The 14,964-nt window shown below is 39.6% G+C and overlaps 1 long non-coding RNA gene across 1 annotated transcript in view; it reads left to right on the forward strand.

The window, feature by feature from the left end:
- LOC142030051 (uncharacterized) overlaps positions 1-13,641 on the forward strand; it is a 46,760-nt gene extending 33,119 nt beyond the window's left edge. Inside the window, exon 4 of the long non-coding RNA XR_012650078.1 lies at positions 13,360-13,641. This is a non-coding gene — a long non-coding RNA (uncharacterized LOC142030051). The remainder of the gene's footprint in view (positions 1-13,359) is intronic.
- Positions 13,642-14,964: the final 1,323 nt, after the last annotated feature.

Here is a 14,964-nt window from a genome sequence, read left to right on the forward strand (position 1 = left end):
GTCACGTATACTCCTTCCTGATTACTCTATGCCCTGCTCAGCCCAACTTTCTGTGCTTGACAGTCACTTCCTCCAGCTGTTCTGGGCACTTTTAGGGGCATTTGTCCTTGTCCTTGTGGCTCTCATGGCTGGCACTACACTACTCTGTAAGTTTCTGAGTGGGTACTGGGACCTAGGGAGAAAAAAAAATTGATGCTAGGTTTAGTATTAAGCCAATTATTGTGTCTTAAGCTGACTATTACAAAACTGGTCATTGGGTAACAGCCCTTTTTGTAACCTTTTCAAGGATCACTTTGACGGAGTGTGTTGAGAGCTTTGTTTAGCGCAGCATATAGCCTGCATTAGGGTACAATTCTCAGAGCATCTAACTGAGTTAAGACTCTAAATTTGACTCATGTTTATTTGGGCTTCATAGTTTTGCAGACATCTTGCAGTGGGACTGGAGCTTTGCTACTTTGCTTTCAGATGTTTTCTCTCTTTAACCTTATAGATTGCTGTGGTACGTGTTTGGTATCTGCAGTAGAAACCTTAATGCTGGTTCTCCTCACTGCAGTTTTCCTCCGCTCCCCAACTTCTCCCCTACCAATAAAATAGCGTTATCATACACTCTTGCTTTGGTTTTCCTCCTGAGAAGCTCATATATTTGGGTCCCATCTTGCACACCCTACAGCTGGGCCTGTACTTCACTTGGCCATAGGACTGCCTGGGGTGTCTCTGCGGCAGCAGCTTGTTGGCCTGATTTATGATTCCCCGTTTAGCCACAAAGTGCTGGCGACAAATTTCAGTCTGGTTGATGGATCTGTCTGTTACAGGCTTCTTGTTCCCAGTCAGGTGGGATACTTGTGTTGCCTGTCCACTGCTGGCCAGTGTTACCAAATGGTGCTGTTAGATACCTGCTGTTCCTCACCTCAGGAGCAGAGGGGTGATAGACAAAACGGTGGATGTATTTGATCCGATTTTGAATTTTGTGATGGTCCTTTACCATTGCCTTGGTGATATAAATGCCCTAAAATGTTGAAAGCGGTGCTCTGAGACCTCACCTTTTGCAGGTGGACTTCCCAGGTGGTGTAGGACTGGCACACAGCTCTATCAGCCCTCTTCGCTAAGGCCACTGTCAGAAGAGCAGCCAGGCTGTAACGTCTTGGAAATGCTCTCTTTTATTTTGAGCTGCTGAGAGAAGCCTGCTAATCTTCCATTTATTCTGCACGATTCCCAAGACTGAGTACAACCCAGTTTCTGGGAGTACTGTAAGTGCTTAAATTGTTCTGGGCTCTTCCTGCACCTGTTTCTGACTGTGCACAGAGGTTATATGAGTTAGCTGCGACTTAAAAACCACTTTGGGGAGCCAACGCTTTCTCTATTTTGTCACTGCTATTTTCAATTAATGTCTGAACATCTGTGAGAGAACCTTGAGAGAGGTTCAGAGGAATGTAAAGATTCTTGACAAACTGCTTTTAGGTGAAATAAAAAGTAAGGTTTCTCTGAAATGAGAAGCATCTTTGGGAGATGGTTTTTTTAAACAATGGGCTTCAGTGAGAAGCTAGTTTCTCAAAATATAGATGTATGTTTATCTTTCAACAATCACTATAACTGCATTGTATCAGTGAAGCATTTTTCAAGGTAGGGTGTTATACAATAAGGCAGCAGTTCAGTAAATGGAATAAGAAAGAATAAGCATAAAAGTTGAAATAACACATTAGAGAGAGAAATGCTCATGATGCAATGTTGGTTTCGTTCTGAAGAAGCTAAAATCTCACTGCTGTTGAGCAATAATGTACAAACAAAAGCCTTAAAAACTTAAATTCTGAATTCCCAATCCAATTATGCATAGGAGGGTGGGTTTGAATGTATGTGTTCCTTAGTATGCGAAATGTCTGATTTTTCTGGGAATAAAATATAATACATGATGATAGTGGTCAATATTAAGTTGTCTTTTCTTTATGCATAGGTATACCACCCTGACATCTTCTCCTGGAAGTCTGCAGATAGCTGTTACTGTTTCTGTCTAAAAGCACATAGCATAGATGGGAACAGGACAGGGATGAAAACTACTCAGTGTTTTTGTTCATGACTTGGACAAAGAACTGGATAATGGCCTTTTCAAATCATCAGAGGATGCTAAGTGGAGAAGGTGCCACAAATAAGTGGGAGAATAAAAAGCTCAGGATTTTAAATGATCTTGACAAACTGGAGGTGTAGTCTGAAAAGAATAAAAATTCATCAACAGGTACAAATGTAAAGCACTGTGCTTAGGAATAACGATGGCATGGGGAGAGCTGGCTGCATAGCATTTGTATGGAAAAGGATGACAGTTTCAGGAAAAGACTGTAAAAAAGAAAAATCCTCTTGGGGGATGTAAATGAGATATATATTCTGGGAGGGAGAAGAATGAGTTCTTCTGCATTATTAAGACTTCTCCTAGAGTATCAGGTACCAAATCCTAGAGCATTTGGGTAACAAAATCCAAGAAAGCTGTGTACCAATTGAGGATTGTGTAGAGAGAGGAAAAGAGTTGTTGGAAGGGTGGAAACACGACCTGTGAGGAAAGATGAAGCAAATCAATGTTCTTTAGCTTGAGGAAGCGAGGATTGAGAGGATCCATCCTTTGCACATATTTATGGACTGTTGCAGGGTGGAAGGGAACGGCTTGTTCTGCCTGACTGCTGTTGGTAAAGCGAGAATGAGCAGGCTTCAATTGAAGTGAAGAAAATTCAGAGGTGCTCACTAGGACTTTTCAAGGGTAAGGATACAGAAATGCTAGCATAGATTGGAAATACTGAAATCTCTGTCAGACTCTGAAGTCTTTAAGAACAGGCTGCAGAAATATACATCAAGAATAACATATGTACAGCTGGTCCTGCCACAGGGCACAGAAAAGTAATCCTTTCCAAGCTCACCATTTGGCCCTATAGTCTGGTGATTTTTCTTACTGCCTGTGCAACTTTCACATGCATTAGGCAACAGCATAACTGATAACCTGTGCCTTTCCATTCCAGATTACATTATAGGGAAGAATAAAAGCAATCGTGTTTATGAGAAAGTTACAGCAAAGGCAGAGCAAAGCAAGTAGCTCTTGAATGTAAGCTCTGTTCCCCCGTAGCTGCTTAGTGATTTGTTTTGATCAACAGACTTTCTCATATAACACGTTAACCAGAGTAGTGAAGAGGAGAATAAGGAGGCTGGATGATACTGTGTGTAGGTGGCAGAATTTATGGTCTCTTGCCATAGAATAATCTTTCTAGGGTCACATATACACATCCTTGGTCCGCTCCCCCAAATCTACTACTTTCTCCACCTCCTTGCATTTGGCAGTTTTATCTACTTACAACTGAAGAATCTAGAGTTGCTTAATTGCTTGCGATGTCAGCAACCACACATCTCAAATGGCTTTTCTCATTTGTCTCATAAAACAAAATAAAATGGAGATAGTGACTTATTAAAAGCCAGGTTTCTGAGCTGCTTATTTGAGCAGTAAAAAACTAATCAGAGAGACCATGGTAGAGTTTGCTTTCTGCCTGCTCTGTGCTGGTGTGTGCTTGCAAGTCTGTTGCAGGAATGAAGGTTGTATGCTCCCAAAGATCTGAAGGTTCCATAAATCAAGTGTAATGGCTACTGCAGTTTTTGAATTTTTATGCCTTTCAAAAATGCTGGTTATTTCCTCTGTACCTACCTTCCTAATAGGTAAGCTGGATTTACTGTTTTATTAGGTGAGTAACTTTTGAGAAGTATTTTCTGGCAGTAAGATGAATTCAGCATGAATATTTGCTGGAATAAACAAATCTGTTGGGCTGTGCTTTCCATTTAATGGATAAAGCGTCTAGTCCTTCAGACTTTTGGTATTAGGGATTTTCTTTTGTTACCTTTTTTAATAAGCTGAACACTATTTTTAATTTTTCAGTGAAGACTCTGACCTCCTCAAGGTCTGTGTTAGAACTGTCAATCAGATCCTAGATTTAATTTTTTTATGAAATGGATAAATGGCTATAAAATGCATGAAAATAATTGTTGGATAAGCTATTCACTGAAATACTTGAATGAATTGCTAATGTTTCACTATTTTGATGTATTTGGTTATGTGATAAAGAAGACATAATATAGTTCATATTTTCCTAGTTACCTGCATTGTAAATTCATAAAAGTACAAAGAAACAGGATTTAAAAAGCAGAACCATAACAGTATGGGCTTCATAGCTCACTGGGAGGGACATATGAAATTCAGGCTGCCCTTTCACTCTGAAGTTGGCCCAAACCCTCCAAATTGTGCCCTAGAGGGTGAAAGATTGTATGTGGAAGTTTGTTTCCTAATTGGATTCCACTGGGTTGAGGGGAAACAAGGAACAAACTCAAAAGCATCCATCTCTGTTGTTGGAGAAATGCAGAGTTGAAATAAATAAAGCCAATGAGGAAAGAAGAAATGGCAGGAACCAAACCCGATTATCTCAAAGCACATTGAATCTCAGAACAGTTTGCCTCATGTATGAACACATTGCAAATAAACATTTCTGACAGGCATCTGCTCATTTAGCCATGACTTCTTTAAAGATAAGGAAATCAGGAAGGGAGTAGTTCTGTCATTACTAGTGTGAAGTAGGCTATATCAAATTAACTTGTTTCTTGATCCTAAATTTGTTTGGACCAGGAGCTCTCTGAAGACAAAAAGGAAAGGCAGACAATCACTTTCAAAGCCTTCCATTCTGTTGCAAAGGTTGGAAAGAAAGTTAAAAATAAGTGGCTTTGAGTAGGTGAGAATGACAGCTACCCAGAGATAGTAGGTGAAGATGAAAGGATTCACTTTGGCTTTCTTCTGCAAGTAAGTGGTAAAATCACTACAAGTTTTTACTCGCCAAAACCAGCCTCGATTGCCCCAAAGTAAACCCTTCATCTTTAAACACCTGATGAAATCATGTGTCAGAAGGTGAGCTAAATCTCTTCGTGTAAGGACACCTTCCATCTCCATCACCATGCTTTTGAGTTACCCTGTCTAGTCCTGCTTCGTTAGACTTGCATAAAGTTCACTCATTCTTTTTCTGGCAATGCCATTGCTCTAAGCAGTGCACGGGACTTCAGAAGTCTTGAGCTTTCTTCTCCCCCAGTGCTCTGTAGAATGCCTTCAGGTTGTCTTTCATGATTCCTCACAGAGAATGACTAACATCCCCTTTTCTGTACTCATAGAATCTCATTTAACATCCATTTCTTCATACAAGGTGATGATTTCACAAAGGAAATCGTTTCAGACTCCTTGAGAACCAACCTAGCTGACTTTAACCATGAGTCTCTCACTCCAGCCACGACTTTAATTTTGACTCATTTTTAGAATCAAATTTAATTGAAACTTCTTCTGAAATTAAAAATGTGCAGAAAATCGCCTCCTCTGTGTACAAACCTACTGTTATCAGTGCTGAACAAAGTAGATGTAGTGCAGTATCACGAAAGACTGTTTTTCAAGATGCTCTTAGATCAGAAGTGAAAGTGTCTGAAGTCATGAATGTGAAGCTGTCAGGAAGCTTCTAGTCAAATATTACAAACCGAGGCAACCAAGTAATTTCAAATAAGCAGCTATGCTTGTCAGCATTCATTCTTCTGGATACTTTTTATTTTTTTTTAGATGGGACACTCAACTGGTTTCTAATTTCCTTTAGAAGAGGATTTAGAAGTTGTTTGATTATAACCTTTTAAAAATGTTGGGATTTAAAACATTAAAAAAACCTGAATAAGCATTACCTCCTGCCCTGGTGGGAACTAGAAATCTGTTGGCTTTTCATGCTTTCCTGGAAAACATCTTGATCTTCTCAATGGGTTTGTACTGCTGGTTCTTACACTTTCAGGCCAATGACTCTATCTTCTTCAAATATTTTCCATTTGATACTGGAACTAAGTATTATGCAAACAAATCTCATTGTCAGTTGTGCAGTTTTCATTTTCCCACTTCTGAAAGTTTCTTCTTGTCTTCAAATACCACACAGCATTCCAACGTCTCATTCAGATGGAAAAAGATGAAAAGAAGAAATTATAGTTCTTCAGACATAAACATGCTGAAGACAGTCCACATTTCCTCATTGACAGGCTGAGCATCATCATTACTATTTATCATTTTTGAGTCTTGGACCTGATTCTTCTCTCCTGCAAGTCATTAACTACAGTGGAGTTAAGCTAATAGTAGAAGAGCAGGTCTGCTATCACCTTTCTTTGAGAAATGCCTCACTTTGGTCCCCATGAGTCCTATTTTCCCAAGTCCCCCACACCTTTCTTCTTTTGTTGCCTGCCTCGACTATACCCAGGACCACCTGTTCAGGTGGCAGAAGTTAACTGCTATGTGCAGTACACGTCTCCTCTTACGGAAGGGGTACTGCCAAGGCCTCATTGTCCTCGTGCTTCCTCAGGTGTGACACGGTGTCTCTGAAGTCAGCTCTTGCGTAGAGCACTGAATCATTAGCAAGCCTGACTTGGCTGCAGATGTTTCAAAGAGAAACAAACGAATGCACGTTCCTGGGGCTGATCTGCTGCTGAAAACTCCAGATCATTCGGACAGCGTTAGGCCTCCCACACGCTTCTGTGCAGAAGCTGATGACGGACAGTCTCTCCTTCTTTCTGCTCACACTGAAATGCCCTTTCTTTGAGTCCCTAGTCCTTCATCCCTTCTCATCAGGTGCAAGCTCTGCACACCCTGGTGCAGATACCTAAGCTCTCCTTTTTGGCTAGGTAACAGCAAAGCATCAGGTTCTCATTAACCTGTGATTATTGAAAGACTAGTTTGGAAAAGTCACATTCTCCTCCTTCCTGAGGAAGAAAGTATTAGTAAGATGACTTTCTGTGCTGAAACGCAGTTTTCTCTCTAGTAGTATTAGAGTTTTAACACACAAATATTTTTCTAGCCACCATAATGAAATACAAATACTTATGGTGTGATAACAATACAAATGTGACTGATACCACTGAAAGAATTAGGATAAATGTAGCAATTTACTAATTGCATTAGAATGAACTATTTAATCAGCAACAACTAAAAGAAGGCATTTCTATAGCTTTCATAGTCATGGATGACATGCTTACTATTATAATTGCCATTCTAATACATACTGTCATTCCTTACTCATTGTTTTGTTGATTCAATAAATAAAAAAGGCAGCACCTAAACCAACTGTAGCCTATCCCTAAAAAAAAGACTGCTTAAGCACTAGTGGTATTTATAGAGGATGTTCTCAGTATCTTGTTTCCTTATTTTTCTCTTTTTAAAATGAATTTTTTTTTTTAACCTTCTGAGGGTATTGGGAGTCACAAGTAAGTCATGACATGGTTAAAGTGATCTTGGTTCGGTACTTATCTCAGGAGAAGCTTATTCTCTGAAAGAAGGAATAGACACCTTCTTTTCTTGATAATAAATTCATACACAGACTGAAGTATATCACTACCTTGCCTGTTCATGGGTTGAAAAATGCAATTGCCATCTTTGCTAATGATTGTTCAAGTTTGGTTTTATTTAAAGGAAAGATTAAAGAGCTGTTTCATGAAACAAAAAGGCTGGTAAATTGGAAACTTAGATTTTCATTGAATGAATGTGATTAAATACCTTAGAGAGAAACCTGTGGAAGATGGGTGATCATTGGCCAAATATTTTGAAATTTGCCTTTCTTCCATGTCAGAGTGAAAAAGTGGCAAAACCTGCCATTTCTTGTCGTGGCTTTTGCCTCAGGTCAACTGAAAAGATTTTTGTTATGGCAAAATGAGCTTTGGCAAAACTGTCAAATATAGTTTTCAAAGGAAAAATTAAATGATTGCTTGAGAACAACAAACCCAAATCTGGTTCATGTGAAACACCAAAGTAAAATGTTTGTGCCTGGGTGGTTGAGTTGTATGTGCTGCAGGACTTGTGAATGACATGCCTTCCCCTACTTTTCCCACCCCAGCATCTGGATTTCTCAAGAGTTTGTGGGTGCGTGTCATGCATTCTAGTTTCTGAAGCTCCACAATTGCTAGCATCACACTTCCATAATGTAATAGGCACTGGTGAAGAATGGTTGGAGAATGTATTTCACAGGTTGGGCTTCTAGGTTTTTCTTTTGACAGGGTGAGGAATGAAAATATTATCTGGCTTGTAGAGGGCAGCAACAACAGGAGGCTGTTCACAGGGTTATTCCAGTTCCTCTGAACGGCACAAGCAATGGAAAGCAATCAATGATGGAGCTAGAAGGGGAGTACTACTGGCTGATTTAAAATATGTAAATGATATCCAAGACTCTGAAAAAGGTAAAATTTAAGCAAAAACCTCTTCAAAGTCAGCAAAATAAACCATTGTATATTTTTATTCTTCTGTTGTCTTCTACATGCATTGTATTCCCCAGAAATGGAAAAACCTTGAAAAACTAATTCAATAACTCTCTTAGCATAACTTTCTGATCAGGTAAATAAGTTGCTGTGAGAGCTAGAGAAGCACAACTGACAATAAATGAGCTAATGGTTCATTTAAGACTCCTCTAACCTACACAGAGATTAAATATCAAATCTTGAAGCATGGGTGAAAATATATACAGAAAGAATGAAGAGCAGTAGTGTCAACACCTTCTACAATATTTTTCTTTGTATTGGTCACAGCTGTGCTCTTTACTTAACAATTTTGGAGTCAACCTCTATGAAAAACATGTCAATTTTGTTTGTTTGTTTCAAGAATACAAGGCTTTTATGCTGATGGTGTTACTGTGAAACACAACAATATGCTTAAAAGGGCAACTTCTCCATCAATGTGTATCTTTGTGTATTTACAAAAAAAGTGTGCCTTGTAGAATAGCAAATACATTTTAAATTGCTTTTTGAAGCATTTTGGCTTACTTTCAATTCCTTCTTGCACTTTTTCAATGGAATTATTTATTAATCTCTGACAGTTGCATCTGTGGGACTACATAGGTGTCACTGAGAAGAGCAGTTGAAGAGAATGAACAAAGCTGTCCTGTTAAGATAAAGCTTCACAAATCAATTAGGTCTTTGTTGCTAGCAGTGACAGAGGGAAAGCCCCACTTGAGTACTCTTGCTTGGCAGCTATGAAACCTGTTACCTATAAATGGTGTGATGATAATTGCTGATTTGCACAGTGGTACTGCCTGAAGAATCAAATAGCAAGGGGCTTGAGGAGGAGAGGTGGTTGAAAGCTGTGGCTTTTCTCCCTGAGACCATTCATGTCACAAATTGTTATTAACTGGTCCCTGCCAGTGTGTTTTTTATTTAGATTTAATATTAAGCAAAACACCTGTGCACAAGCCCCAAGAGCCACTTTGGCAGTAATTAGATTTGCAATTGCTGCCCAGCAGTGTGAAGACAAACTTGCCAATAAATAAACTCTGCCAGCCAGTGCCAGCGAAAACACTGATTTAGCCCAACGATGAAAATAGAATTCCATAGAAGCCTTTCATTTCCAAAGCTGCCCAGGAACAGGCGTTCAGCCTTTTCCAGGAACCCTGGCCAGTGGCTGGTGTTGTTTCTGGGAAGTAACCTGCATGGGATTATTTCAGGTGAGGGGAGCGTGCCCCATATTTCTGGGGCTCTCCTGGAGAGCATCCTGCAGATGAGCCTCGGTCTTCTCACTCTCAAGATTTCTACTGAGTGTCGTTACAGCTGAAGCAGTAGGTAATTGGGAGAGAAACGGCCTAGTGGTCTGTATATCCCCTGGAAGCACTCAGAGTGCCACACAGAGGTAAAAAAGGGTCTTGTATTTTGTACCATGTTGTGTGTTTCTGGTGAGTTTCCTGGCTTTGTGATATGTGTAGTTGTCAGCTTTGCTGAAGCCAAGCAACTAATTGGTATTACGTGTTCTTACTGTTGCCATCTATCAATATATGAAAAGAGATACTGCTTTCTAGGCCTGTGAACTGATTATATTTTATAGGCAGCATGTTCTTTTAAAATGAGTGGGGTGTGAGTTTCTTTACATAGACTCCAAAGACAGAGAAGTTTCTGAAATCATAGAAATGTGCATATTTAAAATTTTCCTGCTATAAAGATTATCAGCAGGAAAAAAATATCATTGGCATTCTTAAAAATAACAATATGAGGAAATTAATTCTAGCAAAAGAAGAAATAAATACTTTCAAGTTAAATATGATGTAAATTTGGACAGTTATTTTTCTGTTAATTTCCCTGAGAATTCAATGGAATCCCTAGTTTATGTGCAGGTGGGCTATATAAGTTATACATGGGTTGTTTACATGAACTGGCATAGGGATGTGTGGATTGTTTTAAAGTATGGAAAGCTTAAAAATATATAAGCCATTCTTTACAATGTAAGACATCTTGGAGATTTTTTTTTTTTTTTTTTAAGGTAAAGATCTTGTACTCTGGAAGTAAATGAGGGAGCAGAGGGTGTACAGTAACTGCATGTGCTCGTCACTGAAGGCAAATATGAGGTCACTGAATTACCTCAGCCCTCAATAAAGGAAACAAAGAAAATCTGGGTGACCTTGTAGCTGCTGAAGGCTGGGAGTGAGTACGCACAACATTTGTGCTCATTTAGAAACAATAGCAAGGAAAGAAATTTAAAGAGCAGGTTGCCAGGGAATCATATAAGCAATCTCCTGTATAGGGCACGCCTGCGTCAGTGCTGGAAAAGATAGTAGCTCTGAGTATGACAAGGGGTGAAATTTGTAACTTGGTGTGCATAATAACAGTTTCTCTTAAACCAGGAAACTGTGGTTTGCCAAGAGAAAATGTTCACAGTCACATTTGTACATTGTGCTGCAGATCAGTCAGGGCATGAGACAAATCCTGCCTTATGCTGGGCTAAGGCCATTAACAGAGTGTTTCCAACCTAGTTTAGAAAAATAGAAAATGATACATTGAGGGACTAGTGCATGTTTGTGATGCCCGTAAGAAACTATCTGCAGAACAGCCATAAAGCAGTGCTGGCTAAATTTATAAATATTAAACCTTATGTTAGTGTGATTTCAATCAGAGTTGGCATATAACCTGCACTTTTTAAAACAAACACAGTATCACCTGATCATGCAGTAAGTATTGAGTTTCATGACTGCTGTTTTAACATGCATGTATTTAAAGCTGCCCTCTTCTTTTGGGAAAAAGTCACGCTGGTTTCAGTGCAGTGGCTATGCCCATGTTTTATTTGCAAATCCCAACGGTTTCCGAGAAAATTTGAAATAGAAAATTGCTAAAAAGCACAGGTGCAAACTAAGACTGGAATTAATGATTTGAATCAAGCTCTTATGTTCAGCAATTTAAAACTGATTATGCCTGGTAATTGGAGTTGCTTTCACTGCCTGCCTGCTCTTCACTTTGGTCACTGTGGTTCTGCATTAAGACTAATTATTGTGATGGCTTTCCTGTCATGGCTAGGAATGCTTCATTCCTCAGCTGTGAGTAGTACAAAATCTGTTTTACTGCCTTCCTCTGGCACATTGGGGCTGATCTTAGCTGGAAGTGGGGCACAAGACTCCTGTGGGCCAGTCCTTTGAGGTGGCACAAAGGATCCTTTTTCTGGTCTTTGCCTGATGTTTTTGCTTCCATGTATATGCTCATCTTTGAGGATCCTTGAGTTGAAGATGGAAATGAATTTGCCCTGCAGGGATCCCACAGGTTTCTACCTTTCTCTGAAGCCTGGGGAGCAGCTCTCCCACTGGGGCTGTCAAGGCTTATGTCGCTCAATCACTTTCCTGCTACTACTGCCATCTCGGGAATAATTGTCTTGTTTCTGTCTGTGAAACAGATGTCTTCTGATAACTGCAGCACCTCAGACTGACTAAATTCTCCAGGCCTTGTAAAGGGGAGTCAGAGGGAAACTAAAGGGGAGTTGAGTCTTTTCCCTTTGGCTTTGTGAGAGGATACAACTAGAATAGAAAAATGGAGCGGAAAAGATGAAAAAACCCCTTTTTCCAAAGGCAGCCAGTGCACTTATGTGGAACGCTCATGTTTCCCCAGGGACACTTTTCCATAGCCTGGAGCCCACCCATGCAGCCTCCCACCCCCTGTGATCTCTGTGGAGGAGGGTGGTGGTAGTGCCATGCTGTGTGAGAGCCATCCCCTGCCCTGGTGAGGTGGCTGAGCACTATAAGCCAACTGACTTGGATAAATCCTGTGAAAGGAGCAGTCCACACCTCATCTAGACCTGCTGACAACTTTCGGAAGTCAGTGTTGTGTTGCTTATACAATGGCACCCCCTGATGTAGTAGAAATGCCACTTACTAACGAGTGCAAGTTGTACAATGCTGCTGGCAATTAGCAGAGGAAAGCAATTGGAAATCAATGTTCCCATGAGTTTTTCTGAAGTTGCATTTGATGTTGGATCTAACTATTTTTAGCAGCTGCTAATTCTTTTCTATACCTTGATAATTCTGTACATTTCCTTTATGGTATGATGAATAACTGTATTTGAATTTTTAAAAGAACTAAAATCTTGCAAGAGCATGCGGGGTGTATTGAACACCCATAAATAAGATGTAATCCTAAGCTTTAAAAATAATGGCCTCTAAAAGCAGAGCTAGCATTCCCTCTTAAATGCTTTTAAATGAAATTAATTTCTTAACTAAACTTTCAATTTAAGGAATAAGTGATTTTTTTGCCCCCTCTATTTGTTAATTTGATGGAAACTTTTTTTATTTTTGTGCAACAGAGATTAATGACTAAGAGTAACTCTTTGTTCCCATTTCCTTTTCTTCTGGTCTTTTTCTCCACATCCAAAGAAGAGAAACAAAGCTGGTGAAGGGTCTAGAGCACAAGTCTTATGAGGAGCAGCTGAGGGAACTGGGGTTGTTTAGCCTGGAGAAGAAGAGGCTGAGGGGAGACCTTATCACCTTTTACAACTACCTGAAAGGAGGTTGTAGTGAGGTGGGTAGTGGCCTCTTCTGTCAGGTGGCTGGAGATAGGACGAGAGGAAATGGCGTCAAGTTGCGCCAGGGGAGGTGTATATTGGATATTAGGAAAAAATTCTTTACTGAAAGGGTTGTCAGACATTGGAACAGGCTGCCCAGGAAACTGATTGAGTCACCATCTCTGGAGGTCTTTAAAAGACGTGTAGATATGGCACTTAGGGACATGGTTTAGTGCTGGACTTGGCAGTGTTAGGTTTACAGTTGGACTCGATGATCCTGAAGGTCTTTTCCAACCTAAATGATTCTATGATTTCCTGTTCTTAGCTACTCTTAGCCCTTTCATCTCTCTTTCCTCTTATTGTTCTCACTTTCCTTTCTTGGTCTCCATAGCAGTTTCCTATTCTAGCTACCATCTCTTTTTGTTCCCTGAAGACTTTTAAGCATTGAAAAGGTAGCTGGAAAAATACAGATGTATTTGAGTTATAATAATGGTGGAAAAACATTCACTTTCATTAGGTCTGTGTCTGATTAAGGTCTTCTAAATGTGTTTCAGGCTGCATACAGTACTGTTAACAAAAAAGACTGAGAAGAATCTATACAATAAACCCAAGAGATCTGCAAGACACCAGAGACACTGGGAGGAGGGGATTAGGAGAAGCCATTAAGGTACCAATGCTGGTACATGATCAGTGGTTTAACAGGCTTGGACAATGTGGTGCTCTGCAGGGTGAAATAGGACTGGACAGCTGTGGGACTCTTATACCTGTGCCAGAGATTGTTCCTTGAAGTCCGTTCAAGCTGGACACGGTTTATTTTTGCAACTGTGAAAATGTGCACTGTTTATGACCCTTATTTTTCACCTACCTTGGTTTGTGGTGCGTTTCTGTTATTTGCTCTATAATGATATTGCAGGTACCAACCCTGTGACAACATCAGTCTGGTGCTTTTAATACTCTAGTAGACATGGCGGCATGCTCACCTAGATAAAAGCCATCTCCCCGATAGGGATGTAGTTGAGATGGACATCAAAGGATATTGCCATGGATAGCATATGTTTAAGTTGTAAATCTGAAGTTGTATATTGACTGAGGAGAATAAAACTTTTTAAAAGAGATTACATCTTTTTTTCTTCGCCCAGAAATCTAGGCAAATCAGCAAATTCAATGCTACAGTTTATAATATAATCCCTTGTTTCAAAACACATGAAGTCATTGTTGATACACAACATAGTTTCTACGCTGATACTGTGAACAGAGTATCTTCACTACTTAATGGTACATGCTGTGTTCATAATCTGTAAAATTACTTTTATATATGCTTGGTACTTAATCTCTTTGTTTTACTTTCATGAAACATCATGTAGAAAAAGGCCAACTATGTCAATAATTAAACTTCATATGTGTTTAAAAGCTTTATTAATCTCCCATCCTACTTAATGAGCTTGGAAATTTTACATCTATTTCAAATTTATATTGCTTTCACCTACCAGGCATGCTCTGGACAGCTCAAAGCAACTATCCTTTTTCAGAGGCTAGGAGTAATGTAGCATTGCTACTGCTGAAGCATCTTCAGAGCTCTTACAGTTCCCAGAAATTCTGAGCATGAAAATGCCACTCAAAACTAAAATATCATTCAAGACCTTGAACCTAGTTGCAAAGCAATATCTGACTAGATAGGAACCTGTCTTTGAGGGAATCTTGGACTTCCTCCAGGTTTGGTTTGGTTTTTTTTCCCCCATAATTGCTGTCAAGAGACAAAGCAGGGATGTTTTTATAACCCATGGTAAGTGTGGAAGCGGTGTCAACTGTGGTTTTTGGAAACTTTTATTTGGAAGTAAGGGTAAACGTGAATCCCTGCCTTACTAATTAGACAAGATGGACAAAAGTGGAAAGAAGAAATACATGCACAGGACTGAAGTGATTAGCAGGGAAGGGATGAATCTCAGGATTTTCGCATGTTTTAGAAATGTTCATTCCATGTGACTTTTTTGCATTCATGTTATCCTGAGATAACAAAAATTTACAAAGTATTTCTTAATGTGCATATAAATAAAGCAGGCTGAGATCCAATGGGGCCTAAAGTGTTAACGTGCTTTTTTTGACTTCTCCTGAAGAAAACAAACAAACAAAACTAAGCATTATATTGAAGTCATAGCAAT

Source organism: Buteo buteo, chromosome 1 (assembly GCF_964188355.1).
Source record: "Buteo buteo chromosome 1, bButBut1.hap1.1, whole genome shotgun sequence".
Lineage (NCBI taxonomy): Eukaryota > Metazoa > Chordata > Aves > Accipitriformes > Accipitridae > Buteo > Buteo buteo.